This window comes from Cebus imitator, unplaced genomic scaffold, assembly GCF_001604975.1.
Source record: "Cebus imitator isolate Cc_AM_T3 unplaced genomic scaffold, Cebus_imitator-1.0 Scaffold199, whole genome shotgun sequence".
In the NCBI taxonomy this organism is placed as follows: domain Eukaryota; kingdom Metazoa; phylum Chordata; class Mammalia; order Primates; family Cebidae; genus Cebus; species Cebus imitator.
Window position 1 is genome coordinate 3,289,525 of NW_016107514.1, and position 20,760 is coordinate 3,310,284.

Genomic DNA, 20,760 nt, shown 5'->3' on the forward strand with positions numbered 1-20,760 from the left:
GTTGCTGATGAGGAACTGTGATCCCCTGTAGAGGGAGAGGCGTTCTGAGTTTGGGTATTCGCAGACTTTTTAGGCTGTTTTCTTCCCTTCTTTATAGATTCATCCATCTGTGGTCTTTATAATTACCGTCTTTATAATTGGGTTTCTGAGTGGACGTCCAACTTGTTGATTCCCAGCGCTAAAATCTGAGCAACCCACTGCGCAGTCAAAACAGCGGCGTTAAGATTGATGGTGCTTTTCTGACTCTGCACCAAGAACCGCCGCACCAAGGCAGCGGCAAAACCACCTCACCAGCCACAAGAGTCGCGCTGGCGACCCGTAGGGCTCCTCCGCTGGGAATCTCCTGGTGCGTGAGCAACAAAGATTCGTCTGAAAGTGTGGCGTCCTCTCATTCTCTGTGCTTTCACTGGGAGCTACAATCCCAAGCTACTAGTGATCAGCCATCTTGGACCTCTCTGATTTCCTAAAACTAAATAGTATAAATGCTATATAACCTATGTAATATTTAATTGATAAAACAGTTTGAGGGCTCTGTTTCACTTCAACCATAAAGTATTCTGCCCTGTCTCATAAAAATTTCCAAGCGTTGCCTGATTTTTAACCACAACTGGTACTTCACTAACGAACATCCGTGAATCCCTAAAGTCTGATGTGTGAGTGAGTTTTGCAGTTTCAAGCTAAATGATAGCTGAAATATTTCCATTTGGTTTTTATTTTCTGATTCCACTGTGTCAGTGTCTAATTTGCAAAGTTACAAAGCTGACGATTTTGTTAAGTGTGACATCCACAGTCTGGCTACTAAGGTCCATCTAAATCAGAAATTAGTGCAGGTGACTTACTTTGATTGTTCAGCTGCCACCCTAACAGCTTCTTTATTTACCTGGCAGCTGCTGCTTTTATATGGATATTTTAATATAGAGACATTTTCTACATAATATATTTTTATTTTTTCATTCACACATTTTTAATGGAAAGGTAGCTTTGAGGCACTGAGGTAAGCTTATAAAGCATGAACTATTATCAGAGGTATGTTAGTCTTCTGCATGTTCCTGAACATTATCTAAATAAAGCTGTCAGGCAGCTTTTGAAGGGCTGCACATACAGTTGCATAGGCTGCACATTGCACAATCTCAGGGGCGTTACAACCATGGTAGTCTATGTAGGTGGTACCTCTAGGATTGCACATGATTCACTTGTATGAGTATATGCAGTGCCTCTGAGAACACATGTATCAAGGTATGAACTCATGCTGCCCTAGAAAGTAATTCACAAGTAGCACAGATGAGGTGCTTTTTTCAAGCCCCCCAAAACACATCTAAGCCCAGAAAAATGGTATTCATATTCATTGGTTCAAATATCTCCCATAACAGGGATAATGTGTATTCACACAGTCAAACCAAATGCAAATAAATAAGGGAGCTATGTATTACATTTTTGCAAACACAGTACAGTATAGCAGTCAAGAGAAGGGAATTCTAGAATCAGTCTGATCGGATGCAAGTACCTGCTTCACCACTTATTAGCTTGTGTGACCCTGATCAAATTATTTCATCTCTTTGTGACTCAGTCTCTTCATCTATAAAATGGCATAATAATAGAACCTACCTCAGAGCTGTTATGAGGATTAAATTAGGTAATACATGTAAAATAGATAAAACAGTGCCTGGCAATAGCAAACTATGTGAGTGTTTGGATTTTGTATTGGTTACATTAGGTGCTAAAAAAAAAAAAATCAAAGCAGAAAGAGATCAGGTCAGGAGCTTAAGAATTAGTGGTGTATTCCAGATTAAAAATGAAAGCTCTTGACCAACAGGGAAGTTTTCAGGAGGCCAATCTGTTTTACAAGTCAAGTTTCTGACAGTTAAAATCCCTGACTTGAAGTAATCATTAGGTCTGAAAAGCAAACTCACATGCACTGAGTGTTTGCACTATTGATGCAGCCGTCCTCATGGGGCACCAGGCTGGTGCATCGCAGCCTTCAGTGCCTCAGCTGACATTTACTGGCCACCTCTCCTCACAGGTGGGGACATATCTAGGGGACAAACAACTCCAGTTTACCTAATCAGCTGCCAATAAAACTTCAAATCCTACAAGGGAATAACTGTCCGAAGGCTCAGGCAGCTTGCCCTGGTGAGGTGTTTGCTGCTTTCATTCATGTTATTTAAATATCAGCTAATCCCTGTTACATGCACTCCCACCTTGGAAAATCATCTCATTCACTGCAGTGCAAATAGGCCTTGTTCCTGGTGCTGTGAGAGAGAAGGAAGTGTTACAAAGATGAAAGCACCATGCAAAGTTTCCCAGGCTAAAGGGAGCCAGGCCTATTCCCACAGTGTGAAGTGGGACAGCTAGAAACCAGAAAAATTCATAGCATGTTAACTTGCAGATGCATTTTATCTATTTCAATTCTTATGCAAGCATCCCAGGAGAGCTGATAACCAGCTTTGATGTGGATTACAGTTTTAGATAGTAGAAAACTCAACATATATAAGAAACATATTTTTAAAGAGAATTAAATATATGCAACATTCAAGCTCCACTTACACCTACATCTAGCAATTCTAGAAAAGCACAATCCTACTCATAAAATGCTGGCACACAGTGGTGCACACATTACCTAACTGTACCAAAATGTCCCAGAGTACCTCTTACAACCAATCGCCTAACTGGTTCTCTCGGAAGAAATAAGATGGGGAGATCCCACCGGGAAAAACTGAAGTTTGTATCACAAAAAAACTCCATGTAAATTAGAGGTCTGACTAAACTAGGAATAGATATGTTGTGTAAAAGAATCTCTGCAAAAGCAGCCAAAAGACAAATGGGTCCCCTAATTTCATCTCTGCATGATGCTGACATTCCACTCACAATTCTCATTACTGCTGGGTTGCACCAGAAAATCAGGAAGAGGCACCCAAACCCTATAACTCAACAGCTTAATAAAAATGCATATGTTCTATTTTTAAATTAATCAACATCTGTGATTTTAGAATTTCTTCCTCTTAAAGGCAATTAGTAGCATACACTGGATCACATGTGTAGAATCTAAAAAGATGGAATAGGAGCTTTCAGTCCAATAACAGTACTTGTTGTAATTTTCTGCCTGATTATCATAGTCAAATAAAAAATTCTATGTCTTATGAAAACAGAGAAATCAAAATCTATTTTATTCAGCCTTTTCATGGTAAACAGGAGGAAACTGAGGTTTGGAGAGTTTATACACTGTACCCAAGGCTACATCCCACTAAGAACTAACTGAAGCTAGACCCCTGCTTATTTCATCTAAGAAAAATCAGAGTGCAAGAAAATAATTTCCGTTCTTAGCACTGCTTCCTGACTGACAACGGAATTCAGCTGTCTGTCAACCATCTGGTAGTTAAGTGATTACTGAGTCCTACAGCTGAAATTCAGGGAATAGAAATACACGTACCAGTTTAGGGAAAGTCTTCCTTGGCAGATGGTTAAGTGTTGATGACCCCTATTTTTCCTCCACCAATCAGTGCAGTGCAAGGCATCAATGTCACAAGTTGGGTCAGCTGATTACCACTGTAGTGAGTGAATTTTACCAAGCAGGGCTGTGCCCTTACTTTCCCTACCCGGCAACAAGACTCCCCCATGGGTTATGGTTTCCACTGACTGTGGCTTGCTCCACATAGGCAGTAGCTGCAGAATAACAACAAATCAAACTTTTGGGGGTCGGAGAAACAGAATCAGCAAAGAACATTTGCTTACATGTTGGCTAAAATATCACCAGCAATTCATTAGTGAGGAGCACTGATGGTACATAGTCATGACAAGATGTTTCAGATGCAGAAAGAAGGGTAACGTAGAAGAGTGGGAACTCTCATCACATTTTAGATTAAAAGAGTGGTCCTATTTCCTGGGGGATTGAACATTTCCACTTATGTTCACACCCCTCGCCTGGGTATGTTAGTGGGCTGTGCACGGGTGATTAAGATTTTCCCATTTCTAAATCTCTGCTTTTAAAAAAGTGTACATTTATCACTACCATTTATTTTAGCTGTAAACCATGATATGCTAACTTAAGGATAGCAGAGAAAGAAGAGATATCATAAGTGGACATTTTCAGTCTCATTAAAAACTGATTAAAAAAAAAAAAAGCTGATCCTGCTTTGCTATAATTCACTTTCCACTTACCTTAATGTAAGTCTCTAGATTTTCAAATCAAAATACAATTTTAATGTTCATAATATAATTGTTAGCAAAAAAAGGAGAATGGTGCTTTTAAAATTATATTGGAAACAGGTACTATTTCCTAAAACGTGAATGTATCCATTCTGGGTGGAAGCATTCTGTTCTAGGCGGTGCTACCCGGGTTAGGGTTTTCTCTTCCTCCAGTTGTAATCCAGGCGGAGAGGCCCTGGCGTGCCTGGTCTCTATGTGTGCCTGTGATGCTGACACGATGACTGTGTAGGACCCACAGGCCAATGCCTGGGAGAGCAGCCATTGCGTGCACATGGCACATGCTCACTGGGCTACAGAAACAGTTTCTCTTCATAAGCATATTTCAGGTATTGGTAAAATGAAATGCTTAGAGGAAAGCAAACTGCTTCTGTGTGCTATATGTTCAATAAATAAACTCACATAATGTAGATGCACCCACTTTGGGGAGAGAATTATTTGTGCCCAAATATCAAGTAAGGAAAGGTAAATATTTTGCAGGGGGGGGGAAAAAACACATAGCGTTCACTCAAAAAGAGCTGAGGTGGGTTGGGTACAGTATGTCAAAGAAGGGCTGACCAATTCCAGCACTGCGGAAGGCAGGGATGGGAGGATCGCTGATCATTTGAAATCAGCCTGGGCAACACAGTGAGAGGCTGTCTCTACAAACAAAAAATTTAAATTTTTTGTTTTTTATTTAAATTTAAAATTTTTAAAAATTTTAAAGAATTTTTAAAAATTTTAAAGATTTAAAAATTTATTTAAAAAAAATTAAATTTTAAAACGTTATAAATTAGAGACCACATCATCTCTACAGGCATGGTGGCACATGCCTGTGGTCCCAGCTACTTGGGAAGCTGAGGTGGGATTGCTCACACCCAGGAGGAGTTCAAGGTTACTAACGTGAGCTATGATCACATCACTGCACTTCAGTCTGAGCAAGAGAGTGAGACTCTGTCTCTAATATGTGTGTGTGTGTGTGCACACGTGTGCATGTATAAATATATATAAGAGCTGACCTTCAGAGGTGGAGGCTAACCTCACTCTGTGTGATTCAAACCACCACTGTCAGGAGGTAGATCTGAAATTCGGCTCTGAAATCTCTGCTGTACTTCCCAATGTCCCATAGATAGGAGTGGCTCCTAACACAGCCTACTCAACAGACATAACTTCTTAAAGGACTATATTTAAAATTGTGAGAAGAGTACTAGTGAGTGAGATTTCAACACCATATAAACTCAATGGGATCCCACAATTATGAGACTGTTTCTACACGGATGGTGAGAAGTTCAAAAGCAAAGAGGAAAAAAATGGAGCTGGAGACAAAGGCCTTCTTGGCCCCTGAAACTGGCCTGTGGTGCTTCAGGGTGGACTTGCCTGACTCAGCCAACCAGCAAGGAGCCAAACAGGGACCGGACACATTGCAGGCACTCTGCAGGAAATGAGTTTCCTCTTCCAGTCAAATTAAGGCTGATCTAAGAGTGCTCCCTGCATTTTTAGCATAACCCAAACATAGGAAGTTCTGAGAATGACGATGACTCTGGGCTCAGCAGAGCCAGCAAGGAGGGGCCCTGTGAGTGTCAGCCCAGGCTGGGTCCCGGTGACCTGACCCCAGGGAAAAGCCCTCATAGCCTCTATCTCAGGCTGATATGCTTTCCTCAGCTCCTTCCGGGAATTCTGTCAAAGACACAAATATTGTTGGCTCAGTCAAATGCTAAATTTAAAGAAATACGGGATCAGCTAACAACTCTAATGGGTTAACTATGTGCTTCTCAATCAAGAGCCATGTCTTTCCGGCACCGCAGAGCAGACACGCTGAATACATTTGTTAAGTGAACCAATGAATGAGCAAACACAAACACACAGCTGTTTAGGAAATTCCTGAATGCCAAGCTCTTCTCTGGGTCCGGGATGAAGTGGATCTGAAGGGCGGGTATAGAAAGCTGATCACTTTTAATATAATTTGATGCAATTGTTACTTTTCAGAATTTTTTTTTTCTTTTTTTGAGACAGACTTTCACTCACTCTGTCACCCTGGGTGGAGTGCAGTGGCGTGATCTCAGCTCTCTGCAATCTTTGACTCCCAGGTTCAAGCTATTCTCCTGCCTCAGCCTCCAATAGTAGCTGGGATTACAGGCCTGAGCCCCTACACTTTTGTATTTTTAGTAGAGGAGTGTCACCATGTTGGCCAAGCTGGTCGTGAACTCCTGAGTTCAAGTGATCTGCTCGCCTTGGCCTCCCAAACTGCTGGGATTACAGGTACTTTTCTTAGATATTTTAATTACATGACGAATAGCTATACTAAGAATATCTTTGCCATATTCTTACAACTATTTACATAAAGGCAATTGTGAAATGATCTCCATTTTCTCCTCTGTAAAATCAAGGAGTTAAAATTAAATATGCAACATCTCTTCTTCAATACTCCAGGATTTCACATGCAAAATATAACACAGCTCTGAGCAAAGAGAACAGTCATTAATGGTCCCAAGGCTGATGGGGAGGAGTGAATGGCAGCTCTGTAACCTAATCTAGAGTAAGCAGTGCCAGATATTTAATTTTTAAGTAAAAAGAGGCTACCATGAATTTCTATGTCATCAGCAATCAGTCAGGGAGAGGCCTGCATGCTTTTTCAATAGGTGCAATTATCCGCCTAGTAGTACCTTTTGAAGATTAAAGAAACAAAAATTGGGTGAGCTACTAAGCAGAACAATCTAGAATTCATTTGGTCCAATACATCTTTCATTTCAAACCCAGACAGTCCCTGCTTGTGTCACACTTCAGTGATGCCTATCTGTTCAGCTGACAGACTCCAAACAAAGAAAAGAGCCTCAGAGATGAAAGGCTAACTGCAGTGGGGGAAGGAAAAAGTGAAAATCAAGATGGCCAGGTACAACGGCCCCAGGCATCCAGAGAAAGAGAGAAAGTAACCAATGGTGTTTTACAATTCTAATCAAGTTAGGAAACAAGTCAGAAAACATTGCCAAGGCAGTACTCACTGAAAAGAGAAGCCACTAAAAAAATTAAACAGATTGTGAACAGTACTCTTCTTGAAAAAAGGATTTCAACATCATGACTGATGTATGCAACCTAAACTGGAAAGCTTTTTTTTTAAAGAGACAGCATCTCACTCTGTCTCCCAGGCTGGAGTGCAGTGGCCCTATCAGCTCAGTAACTCCTGGTGTTATCAGCTCACTAACTCCTGGGCAGCCTCTAACTCCTAGGCTTAAGCAATTCTCCTACCTCAGCTTACTGAGTAGCTAAGACTACAGGCATGCACCCCACACCAGGATAATTTTTAACTTTTTTTTGTGGAGAGTGAGTCTCACTATGTTGCCAGGCTGGTCTCAAACTCCTGGTCTCAAGCAATCCTCCGAGGTTGGCCTCCAAAGTATTGAGAGTACAGGCTTGAGCCACCATTCTAAGCCCCAAATTGGAGAACATTTTTAACAACAACAACAACAACAACAAAAACTTCCTTTTAGAAAGAAGGCAAGTAAAAATTATATAGTAACATATAAAACCTCAAACCACTAAAAGTACTGTTTTTTAAAAGATAATCCTATGTAACAATAAGAATTCATTTACCATAGATAGTAGATTTGTAGAAGACTGATCAGCTTAGATTATAGACTATGTTAAAAAAAATTAACACACTTGTACCTTAATGGCATTAATACATGAAAGGTCTATCAATAGTACTTTGATGTTTTCAAAACATCTGAAAAACCAAAACATGCCATCAGATGTTTTTCCCCTTTACTCAAACAGTGAAACAAGGTAAACAATAATAATAATAAGAGTATGATTAGGTGTCAATCAGGGAAACTCATTCCAGGAAAACCTAAGTTTATATTACCAAAATGCACAAAACCATTACACTCTTGTACTTGCAGAAAAAAAAAATTCAAATTCTCAGCGTCTGAAGAGGTTGAAGAACTGTATACTACACATATTAAAATACACTCATGCTTAAGGGGTTTGCTCTTTGATGGTACTCAGGACAGATCAATGCCAAAAGCAAATAAGGAAGCAAACTCAATTAGAGTTGCAATAAAAAATCAAATCAGGGCCAGGCACGGTGGCTCATGCCTGTAATTCCAGCATGTTGGGAGGCCGAGGCAGGTGGATCATGACGTCAAGAGATCATCCTTGTCAATATGGTGAAACCCCATCTCTACTAAAAATACAAAAAAATTAGCTGGGCATGGTGGTGCGTGCCTGTAATCCCAGCTACTCAGGAGGCTGAGGCAGAATTGCCTGAACCCAGGAGGCGGAGGTCGCGGTGAGCTGAGATCACACTGGGCCGAGATCGCACCATTGCACTCCAGCCTGGGTAACAAGAGCGAAACTCCGTCTCAAAAAAAAAATCAAATCACACCCCTGGGAGGTGTGTGTGTGTGCACATGTGTTTGCATGTGCATACATATGTAAGAAGAGTGGGAGCTCTCACTAATCTATCCCATCCAGAGCAGTATCTTCACTATTTTTTGGTTTTCAGAAACTTTCACTTGGCATGACTACAAATTTTGAGAGGTAGCTGTATTATTCCTACCAGCTTAATCTCATGACAAATCCTAACCTGTGGGCAACCATGAAAGAAGACAAATTTGCTTTAAAAAGACAGTGTTTTTTAAGACTGCTGATGTCTACTGTTGGAAAGAAAAACATTTAGCAAGTTCAGTTTTAGATTTCTACCATGAGGAATGAGTTATTACCGAGTAAGATAATAAGTCTTGATTTCATACAGAATATAAAACTTCCGGCTGAGCCTGGATATCTCCTGTGAAATGCAAACAGACTCGTTGAAATTCAGGCGTAATACTGTTCTCTGCCAGAATATAGTGATGTTAATAGAGACAGAATGTTTTCATCTCAAATTAGCTGAGATGTGGCAAAGGACACTGATAAAACCACTCTAAGAGGTGGACTTAAGTCAGCATGAGAGGTGTGCCACCACGGATTCTGAAAGAGAGGCTGCCTACTCCTTCCCTTGGTGTGTAACCGATGTAAGAGTCTACAGGAATACAAACCACAAATGCAGAAACAGCAAGCATAGTGACATTATTGCTTCTTATCAGTAACTCCTCCATAGAGGCCTGGGTTACTCCATAGGGGATGCTGGGAGAACAAGGACACATGGCCCTTGTACAAGGTCAATCTCATAAGGAGGAGGGGTGGGGAGCGGTAAGAGAAGGAGTAGGGAGGGGTAAGTGGGGAAGGAGGGCAGAAGGAAAGAAGAGAGAGGTGACTCCAGCCCATCCCCGGCCTAAACTTAGCACAAAACAAAGAACTAGTACCACTGTCACGGCATTCAAATGCACGTTACTCCCACTACAATGTTTTTCTTTGTAGTTTAAACTGTACTGCTAAAGGCAAATTTGAAAAGTCATCATATTCTCAGTGTTCTAACAAATGGGTTTTCACATCTTCAATTCCTTTGCTGCATTTTTAATTCCGTTCCCATCTGTACTGAGCATGTTCAATGCCAGGCCTGGGTGCTAAGATAACAGGACACGTCTCTATGACCGGGAGAGCTCAGATACATTCACTTTTTTTTCTTTATATTTTTTTTATTTTTTGAGAAGGAGTTTCGCTTTTGTTGCCCAGGCTGGAGCGCGGTTCAAGTGATTCTCCTGCCTCAGCCTCCACCTCCCGAGTAGCTGGGATTACAGGCATGCACCACCACACCTGGCTAATTTTGTATTTTTAGTAGAGATGGGGTTTCTCCATGTTGGTCAGGCTGTTCTCAAATTCACAACATCAGGTGAACCACCCGCCTTGGTCTCCCAAAGTGCTTGGATTGCAGGAGTGAGCCACCACGCCTGGCCCCAGATACATTCACTTTCTAAGGTGACTTATAGTACATTAGGTAATTATGTAACTCTTTTCTTTAAAAGACATTTTTAAGCCAAGTAATATCATTAGTTTCAAGTGCACAAAAAGCAAACATGTGAAACAAATGGTAAGAAAATTCTCTAATACACCAATGATTCAAATGTGTCTTTGGTTCAAAGTAGAGGAAAACGAATGCCAACATTTATTAAATACTTCTCGTTTAATTTAGGTATGATATAAGAGGGTCAAACGTTATTAGATTTCAATTTGCTTCCTTTAATAGTTTCATAACAACCATATAATCTAGGTGAGCATTCTCCAGTGATACTTCCCATTTAAGGATGATGGGAAAAAATGGTCTAATGAGAGAACAAAATCGTTACTACTATCTTTATTCTTAAGTTAACTTCTAAATTTCATAAAAATCCAAGAATATACTGCCTTTTATATTCAAAAAGTAGCCCCTAATAAGAATAAAATGATTTTTGGACACATATTCTTGACTATTCACTCTAGTAGTCAATCATAACCAAAGCCTTTAAGAATGAACCTTTGTGACCAAAGTTTAGACAGTGACTTAAACTAATGATGAGATTACTGAACTGCAGCCATTCTTCTCTACTACTGTTAGATATTCCCCCACACTCCGGTCACAACGCCTGTTCCATTCTGAACACATTTGCTGATAGTGCTATTTTTACTTTACCATTATCACAGGGGGCTCTCAGTTACAGAGCATGCGCTATGTGCCCAGCACAGTGTATTTACATACGCCACCTCATTTAATGCCTATGGCAACCCTCATAAGTAGGTTTTAGCTCCATTCTGCAGAAGATCACAGTACATATGCTAGTAACATACTTTAAACACTTCTCAAGTGCCAGCCCATGTAGCAACTCACATTCCTCGAAATGATCCTATGGTCTGGCCACTACTATGATTCTGCTTTGATGAATGAAGAGCTGGTACATCAAGTAAACAGCTTTCCCAGGGTTGTACATATTGCACATGGCAGAGTCCAGGTCCTGACCCAGGTCCTTCTAACATTAAAGCCCACACTCTTACCCTCAGCACGGAGGAATATGGCTCTCCAGGACCGCTTTATGTCATCAGACATGAGAAGAATTGAAACAATGGACAGGAAGGGAGTCAGGGCTGGTTTGGGCAGAGCCAGACCCTCCAACCCATTAAGTCAGCTGATAAATCTAGCTGAAACACTCGCACGCCCAAGTTTTCCTGAAGGAACTCACTGTAAGAAAACAGAAGCCTTGCTTCAAAGCTGGCAACTCAATGATACCTGGAGCATGAGGCCCAAATGGCAGGGTTTCTGAGTGCCCAGGGCACTAGGCATTCCAGGATAACAAGCCTTGCTCTAGACAGATGCTTCATGTCCATTCAGTGGTCATCTGTCCCTTAGTTACTGCAGCCCACTGTGTCCCTCGGCCATAGTAGGCTCTGGACTACTGATGTTGATACTCAGACCTCTTGGTTACTCAGGGCTGTCTCAGGAGGGACTGCTGGAATTTAAGGAAAAATTGTTTTTGGACATAGTGGTGGGTATCCAGTGATGGGGGCTTCAATTCCAAGGGCCTGTGGGGAGGTTAACAAAGCTCCCAGGGGAAGATAGTAGAAGGGCTGAGTCTGGGATCTGGGGCAATGATCTGGCATCCCAGGAGGGAGGCAGGAAGCCAGGGTAAGAGGCGGTCGGCAGGAGGAAGACATCTGGCAATCAACCGACTTGCAGCTGTCAGCTGAAGGATAGATGGAGACACTGTGATACATAAAATTAATTTTTTTACTTTTTAATAATAGCTATTCTGTTTGTTATGAGATGGGACCTTGCTGTGGTTTTAATTTGTATTTCTCTGATGATAGTGACATTGAGTATTTTTTCATGTTTGTTAGCTGCTTGTATGTCTCCTTTTGAGAAGTGTCTGTGCATGTCATTTGCCCACTTTTTAATGGGGTTATCTGGTTTTTTGCTTGTTGAATCATTTAAGTTCCTTCTGCAGAGGAGAGGGAAGGCTTATGCACTGTTGGTGGGAATGTAAATTAGACACTGTGGAAAATAGTTTGGAGACTTCTCAAAGAACTTAGAACTACCATTTGACCCAGCAATCCCATTAATGGGTGTATAACTGAAGCAAAATAAATTGTCCTACCAAAAAGGCACATGCATTCATATATTCATTGTGGCACTATTCACAATAGTAAAATCACAGGATTAACCTAGGCATCCATCAATGGTGGACTGGATTTTAAAAATGTGGTACATACACACCATGGAATACTACACAGCCACTCAAAAATGAAATCCCATCCTTTGCAGCAGCATGGACACAACTGGAGAGCATTAACCTAAGTGAATTAATTCAAGAACGAAAAGCCAAATACAGCATGTTCTCACATGTAAGTAGGAGCTAAACACTGAGTACATATGGACATAAAAATGGGAAGAAAAGGCACTGGAGATTACTGGGGGGATAACAGGAAAAAAGGCTGAAAACCTATCCGTAGGTACTTTGCTCACTACCTGGTTGATGGGATCATTTATATCCTAAACCTCAGTATCACACAATGTACTCACATAACAAACCTGTACATGCACCTCCTGAATTTAAAACAAAAGTAGAAATTATTTTTTTTTCTTTTTTTTTTCCGAGATGGAGTCTTGCTCTGTCCCCCAGGCTGGAGTGCAGTGGCGTGATCTTGGCTCACTGCAACCTCTGCCTCCTGGATTCAAGTGATTCTCCTGCCTCAGCCTCCTGAGTAGATGGGGCTACAGCTGCGTGCCACCATGCCTGGATATTTGTGGGGTTTTCTGTATTTTTAGTAGAGATGAGTTTTCACCATGTTAGCCCAGACGGTTTCTGTCTCCTGACCTCATGATCTGCCCTCCTCGGCCTCCCAAGGTGCTGGGATTACCAGCATGAGCCACCACACCTGGCCACAATAGAAATTATTTTAAAAAATGAAATCGATGGTGCAAGAGCCACATTGGATTTACACAGAAGTTCTCAGCTTAGGGAGAAGTTCATCACTCCTGACCGCCACCCAAGGAAAGGGTGTTCACCTTGCCACATGAGTCCAGGTTCTCTATGGAACACTGGAACAACTAATGCATTCTTAATGTAATGGGAGGTAAGCATTCTGGGCTACAAACTGACTAGAAAACACCATCAAATAAACCAAGTGCATAGGTGCGTCAGTGGCTCCCAACTCATAGATATCATTATTTATATTAGCAAAGGTCAAGAACAAGAATAAGGCACAATATTTGCCAGAAATTATGAGGTCATCTTTACCCCAATATTTTCATTCATAGGGTTAAGGCATTTAATACAGACTGAACATCTGAACATTAGTATGTGCATGGAGAGGAAAACAATTAATGTGCACCTAAATCTAACCAGTGTTTTCTCTGGAAAGTGGCTTTCGAGTAGAAAGTCACATTCTATGCTATCTATCTGTAACATTTATTTGTTTAAATATTTATATTACATTAACAGTTGAAAAAATATATACCAGGTCCCATGTCCAGCGAGAATATTCAGTAGTTGGGGAACAGTACACTGTTTCTGTTTTACTTATTCCATGAGTGATTGTAATTCTAACATCCCAATTGGGGAAATTAAATATCCACTGAGTGTTCAGAATTCTCAGAAAAAAAAACCACTGCAAGTAAACACCCAAGCATTTCAGGGCCAGTGGTGATAGTGAAGGTGGGGCAGGTGCTGGGATCAGCCTCTCAGGCAGATCGATGGCGGGCGTCTGCCCTCCACCAGCTGACACAGAAGCTGGGGAGCCAGTTCCACAAGGATGGTTTTTGCCAATCTCCCCATTCCTGCCAGGGGAGGAGGGTTGGAATAAAGTGTGTGTGCTTAGAACAGTGACCAGCACAGGGTAGAGTCCATAAAAGTTTGCTAAATGAATATACATAAGGGAAGTGGGGAGGAAGGGTGGGAGCAAAGAGAGAAGGAGGGAAGGGAAAGTATTTAAGAATGAAAAAGGTGGGAAAAATTGGGGAATACCTAAATTATGCTCAACATATAAAGGATATTTACTTTATAACCAGATTTATACATGATTTTAATAATAGATTTTTAGTGTAATTACCTTTTATTTCCTTATCGGGACTTACAGAGCCTTGGTAGTTTCTAATTCAAGATGTAGAAAGAACAAGAATGCTGCTCTGAATGTCCAATTCGGAGATTTCTAAAAGGAAAAAGATAAAGATTAAAAATTATGCTGGAGAATAAAAGTGATTAAAAGGTATCATTCAAAAGAAACTGATTTTCCTTGAATCACAGGCATTATATTTATCTAAGGATAAATTGGATTAAAAGCCCATTTCTAATTCAGCTGCTCCAAGAAACTTTAAGACTGATTCCAAAAGGAAACAAAAATCCCACTATGGGGCCAACTTCATGTATTCAATGGAAAGCAAACTAAACGAAAGCTTGTGTATTGCCATCAGCCTGAGAACTCTGGCTTTGCACCGCTTCATACTCAACATCCCAGAAAGGACATGTCAATCCTTCTAGCTCACAGAATCACGTAAGAAATGATGGAGCTTCCTCAAAAACAACTGCAAAACTGGGTAGGAAAACAGGTACACTGTCCCCCAGAAACACTGTTAATGTTTGCAAAGGGAGAAGATACCACAGGACGGGTCCAGTAGCTTGTTGTGTCCTCCAAGTGCAGTTCAGACCCAAGGTCACAAACAAGCACACATTTCTGCTGGTCTTGGGCTTCATTTTCCTGGATTGAGGACAGATCTTGATGGCCTCAAATTTCAAAGTACAGACTGTTTCATTATCAGGGAAAATTAACATTGACTGGGACCAGAAACAACATGACTCCTTTTTACAAACGGGGAAAGAAACGGAGGCTCCTGGAGAAAAGCCACTTCTGCTGGACATGTTCTGCTTTGGCTGCACTTGGAGATACTGGGATGAGTCATGAAAGTGATAGTTATCGGGGCAGCTGGCAATGCTAAAGAAAATCCTGTGCTGAAAACCTAACTGTCTTCTCCTCCAGCATCTGCTTTTGTCAGATACCATCAGTCCAAATGACTGCGTCTTTGTTTACTCAAAAGCAGGAGCCAACAGACAGAGAAGGAAGTGTCCTGGCTGCAATAGATATCCTCTTTATTGAGATTTACTGTATATTTTGCAGGTTTATGGGAGTTACCAACAGAAAAATATTTTAAGGAGGCACTTGGGACTCCAACAGATAATGGCTAAAAACTACTTCATTAACATCTATGCCAGTGTCTTCAGCACTATCATCTCCTTTCTGGAGCAATGTCTAATGAATGATACTCTAAACATTTGTTAGGAAAGCTGCAAATCCTGACCTAGATTTTGTATAGCTTCAAAAAAATACAAAGAAAGCCTGAAAATGTCCATTTAAATAACAACTAAGATTGATACTTTCCACTCACTTTTAAAACTTTCAAAAAGCCTACTTTCTCCTGTCCCATTACCTAACAAGGTTCAACAAGAACATAAGTTAGTATTCAATTAAAATAGAAATATAAACTCCATCTTCCCTGGCTCTTTTTTATTGCTTTAATACCTAAAGTGTAAGATAGTATTTTATTTGCCTGCTGAAGTATATGGGATTTCCATAAACTCAAATTAATAAAATCATGTGCTGTTATTATTATGTTAGAGAAATATTGATTTAAAATATGTTTAGGCCAATATTAATTTGATTGTGACACATAATAACAAAGCAAAAGGCTCTGTATCTTAATATTTTACAACCAATATTTTTTGTCTTAGCCAAAAATTATATCTAAAATCTCTGTTCATTTTTCTCATGATTTTTGCCTTATCCTTCTCACACTTTTGAAAGGGAGAAAATAGCAAAGAACTGAACACTTACTAGAATGAATTCACAGATAGAAAAGTCACTCAATTGGGATTGAGACAGGGAGTAATACTACATATGGAGAAATTCAAGACTGGATATATCTTCCAAGTTGCCAAGTGAAATCAAAACGATCCTAATACAAATAATTCATAGCACAGGTGCTTGCAACTTAGGGATGGTATAGTCATCTGCTCCGGTTGACTCATTTCACAGATGAGAAAAAGAAAGCCCAGAGTGGTTAAGTGACCATTTCAAAGTCACAGAGCTAAGCCAACTCCAGACTCGAAGACTTTCTAGGTGTAAATCTAGTGACCTGTTAGATCATAATGGATCTTTAATTTCTTAAATAACCTCTTAAGAGTTTACAATTTCATCTATTTTAGTGTGAATAAATAAAAAAAATTTCTACACAGCATGATCACATTATGAGATTTATTTTAGTGTAAATAAATAAATAAATAATTTCTACACAGCATGATCACATTATGAGTCAGCTCAACTTTCAAAGTTATCAAGAGCATACTCTGCCTTTTGCCTCACTGATAAAGGTAGATTAAAATATGAATGCCCATTAGAAATCTGAAATGAAATTTGGGGTACTCTTAGGCTGTCTAACCTAGATAAGTCTAATACAAAAATATTATACAGTTTCCCTCTCTTATTCATAGTCATATCATAATCATAGGTTTGCTGCAACACATTTTCAAGTAGATTTGTAGAATCTCTCAAGCAAAATGTAGGTATTCTATACTTAAAGCATACATAAGCAGCTTTGAAAGTAGAATTTCAAAATGATTTAGTATTAGATCTATCAGTTCAGACTGAATTTGTATTCACTGAAACCCTAGAACCACTACAGAGCATTTGGGTCACCCGGGTCAGCAGCTTGGTAACAACAGTCATGTGTTGACTCCCCCATTATGTACTGCTGCATAGTGCTAGGTGCATGAGAACTGAAAAGCACCAGATGACATCCTGCTCACTGTGGGCTGATGACGGAGGTCGTCAAGGAAGGCCTTCAGAGCAGCACTGGAGTTAAGGTTTGCATGGGATGAGAGTGTAACTGTGAGTGTGTCTTTATAGTAGTTAGTAAATCCACAAGTGGTTTTCCCGGGGAATGTGAACCGACAGATTCCTTGGAAATAAAGAGTATATATGCAAGGAAGCAAGGTAAGATAAATGAAATCCGGCCATCAGATGACAGAAGAACTCCTCCACGCATGCCTCCAAAAAGCAAGTGTGCATGTGCATATACACACAGTCAGGAAGCAAAATATCCATTAAGGACACCTTTCTAGAAACTGTAAAAGCAACACTATTTTTTCCTTATGTTTCTTTTTATAAACTCACTAATGATATTAAAACTAAGTGCCAAACAACCATATTAAGAAGGAAAAAAGGACAAGATGTCCTTTTCCAACACATTTCAACAAAGAAAATAAATGCCAAGTAAACACAGGAAGAGATCTTCAACATAATTAATCTGGGAAATGCAAAATACAACCTAAATGAGATACCACTACATACCAAATAAGATGGCTAAATTTAAAAAGGCTTGAAAATATCAAGTATTTATAAGGATACGAAACAACTTGGATTTTCATACAATGATTGTTGGAAATTCAAAATGTTACAAGAACTTTGAAAAACAATTTGGCAGTTGCTTATAAAGTTAAGCACGTACCATATGACCCAGCAATTCTACTACTAGGTATACACCTAAGAGAAATTTAAACACACAGGTTCTACACAAAGATTTGAACAAGAAAGTTCACAGCAGCCTTATTCATAATAACCCCAAACTTGAAAGAATCCAAACGTCCATCAACTGGTAAATGGATAAACAATTTGTGGTGTATCACAGGAGGGAATACTACTCAGTAATAAAAAGGAAACAATTACTGATATGTACAACAATGTAAATGAATTTCAAAAGCATTATACTATGGAAAAGAAGCCAAATACAAAAGACTACATGTACAATCCCCAAAATATGAAAATTTTAGAGGAAGGCAAACTGGAGCAACAGAATGCAGATCAGCGATTGGTAAGGTCAGCATGTGGGGGAAGGGACTGACTGCAAAGACGCCAGAAAGGACACGCTGGGTGATAGAGATGTTCTATTCAGGACTGCGGTGGTGGATGCATAACTGACATATTTGTGAAAATACATTAAACCATATGCTTAAAATCAGTAAATTTAGTTACATATACATTGTAAATCACAAAAGTGCTTTAAAAAACAAAATTCTGTGTCGCCATCTTTTTTTTTTTTTTTTTCCTTTAGACAGAGTTTTGCTCTGTCACCAGGCTGGAGTGCAGTGGTGCGCTCTCAGCTCACTGCAACCTCCGCCTCCCGGGTTTGAACGATTCTCTTGCCTCAGCGTCCAGAGAAGCTGGGACTACAGGCGCGTGCCACCATTCCCAGCTAATTTTTGTATTTTTAGTAGAGACAGAGCTTCACCATGTTGGCCACGATGGTCCCAATCTCTTGATCTCGTGATCCGCCTGCCTTGGCCTCCCAAAGTGCTGAGATTACAGGCCGAGACACTGTACCTGGCCATCTCCAACTTTTAATATTCACAAACTTCCTCAATCAGCCCTGGGACTCCTTCAGTGGATGGTACTCAACATCTTCAAATACTTAATAAGGATTATAGCAATTGATCATGGCTAAGTAGCTGGAGACCACTAAAGAAGAAAAACCAATAATCAATAATACCAATTACAAGGAAACTAAATTATTCCACTTTTCTACAACTTCTAATAAGTTGTGGCCTTACGATAGATTTCCAAAATGTGTTCTCATCCTATTTATTCTAGAATAAATTTCTTCAACGTAAAAAGATAAACTTTCTAAACCTCTTGATAATCCATAGAGAGTGACATACAGGAGAGAGAAGATGTAGCCCAGGGCCCCTGGGTTTTCGGGTAAACACTGTGAAAGATTACCCACTTGTCCCTGTTGCACCTTGAGTTCGTGTTGGTTTTTGTTTGTTTTGTTTTGTTTTTGAGACAGAGTTTCACTCTCGTCACCCAAGCTGGAGTGCCGTGGTGTGATCTCAGCTCACTGCAACCTCCACCTCCCCAGTTCAAGTGATTCTCCTGTTGGATCCAGGGATGCTTGAGTTGAAGATGAACTCTGACAAACTCTCCTCATCACCCTACTAAAAACCCTGCCTGGGGAGGAGTTTATGTGTAATTTTCATTACATATAACGTATGTAGAAGCATGACCATATGTAGGAGCTTGATCTTATGTAGAAGCTGAATATGTAGAAACATGACCAGCAGCTGCACCTGCACTGCCTTTACCTCTTCATACAATGACAGCTAACCAGCCTAATGAAAGCCCTGTTTTCACCATAGTTAGGGAAGGCACTGCTCTGGGAGCTATCCTGGTGTCCTTACTTCTTGCAAGTAATAAAATTCCCTTGTTAAATCCAGTTGTGGTCAATGGACTGTCACCCACCAAGAAATTGAACCCACTCATTGCGTGGGTAACAAAGACTTACCAAAAAATGTGTAGAAAAAAACAGTAAATGTGGAAACTTGAATTATAGACCAGATTATAAATCAACTCCAAAACTATTCTTAAAAACCCTTTGACATACTAAGTGGGAAACATGTCTTAAGCATCCACAAGGCTTGTCTCTGAGCCTACCAGACATTCTTATCCATAATGTAAGCAAGCCTTAAGATAGGCTTATCAAAGTGATTACAGATGATTCAAGGTTGACTATGACTGAAATGATATACAATAGAATCGTGATTCCAAATGTTCTAAGCTAGAACAACTTTATAGTACCAATGTCAAATGCAGGTCAAAATAATAATCAAACTACATTTATTCAACAACTATTTCCTGATGGGTTGGTATCTGTCAGTCACTACACTAGATGGAAGAGGACATCAAGATTAAGTAAAAAAGAGTCCTTGCCCTTACAAACACATCATCCAAAAAAAGTAAGTAATGCAATCCACAGTAGAAGCTCAAACTATTTTACGTTAAAAAAGCCTGCAAGTTTGAGTTTCTCTCTCAACTGTTAGCTATGGCATAAATACTAATGAAATTATAGGCTACACTATCAGAAGCATTGAGTTCAGTACAAATATAGACAAGCACTACTCTGTACTCAACCGGTCATCCCATGTAGGAGGGGCAAAGGGGATGTTCTGTTATGCTGTGAATGTACCCATTACAAGCCCCCTCCTAAAGCCCAGCTGAAGGTGCCAGAATCTTACATAGTGTTGCAAGCCCCCATTAAGATGATGTATGAGTCTGGAAAGGCCAAGTACCTCCTGTACAACTCAAGTTAAGAGTGTTGAGCACTAGCAGATCCTGAAAAACTGAGGCATGGGTGGATAGGACGTGTACCTAAAAATATTTAAATCAACTAGGGAAGTGCCTGTCATGTGGAGGAAGAGACATCATTCTGAGTAGCAGAAGTTACAGAGAGGTTATACAGCTTATGATAAGAACATTGTGGCAATTGAACAATCTCAAATCTGAATGGACTGCCTGTTAAGGTAGGGACACCTGTCAGCAGCTACAAATTTAGTAATACTCTCATCCTAAATTAATTTCAGTGTGACACCCAGGCATTACCATATCCTCACAACCTGTCTCCCAACACCAGCCTTTCAGCAAAATTAATCTCTCATATCCAGTCATCATGCCCTCCTGCCCTCACACCTATAATCCTTACACTTTCACTGCTCCTTATCACCTACAAGATCAAGTCCAAACACCTCCCAGGATGGCAGACAAGGTCACTATGGATGGAGTCTCATCTACCAACGTCCCCATTTGCTCTGTCTCAGCTATTCAGAAGCACTGCAGCACCCTCTCACCAGGCCATGC

General features: G+C 40.2%; 1 protein-coding gene across 1 annotated transcript in view; it reads right to left on the minus strand.

Moving 5' to 3' along the window:
* FAM110B (family with sequence similarity 110 member B) overlaps window positions 1–20,760 on the minus strand; it is a 154,680-nt gene that overhangs the window by 102,823 nt on the left and 31,097 nt on the right. The window contains exon 2 of the mRNA XM_017547578.2: window positions 14,134–14,232. The gene's annotated coding sequence lies outside the window, so the exon portion shown is untranslated. The remainder of the gene's footprint in view (window positions 1–14,133; window positions 14,233–20,760) is intronic.